Consider the following 225-nt stretch of genomic DNA (forward strand, 5'->3'; position numbering starts at 1 on the left):
CTGACGTTACGGGCCAGATGGGGTGCTGGGAAGTTTGCTCCTTCTAATGAAGCTAGTCAGCGCCATTTTGGAGTCGGGCACAGAGTAGAAACGGGGACCAGCCATTTTTAGTTAGGGGGAATGGCACCCTATGTAGGCGCGGGTAGCCATTATTGTTTGGGGCAGAAGTCCGACAGTTGAAGTTAAAGGTGCTCATCTTTACCTTGGGCAAAATTTCCCTCACCG

This window comes from Pteropus vampyrus, unplaced genomic scaffold (assembly GCF_000151845.1).
Source record: "Pteropus vampyrus isolate Shadow unplaced genomic scaffold, Pvam_2.0 Scaffold104, whole genome shotgun sequence".
NCBI lineage: Eukaryota > Metazoa > Chordata > Mammalia > Chiroptera > Pteropodidae > Pteropus > Pteropus vampyrus.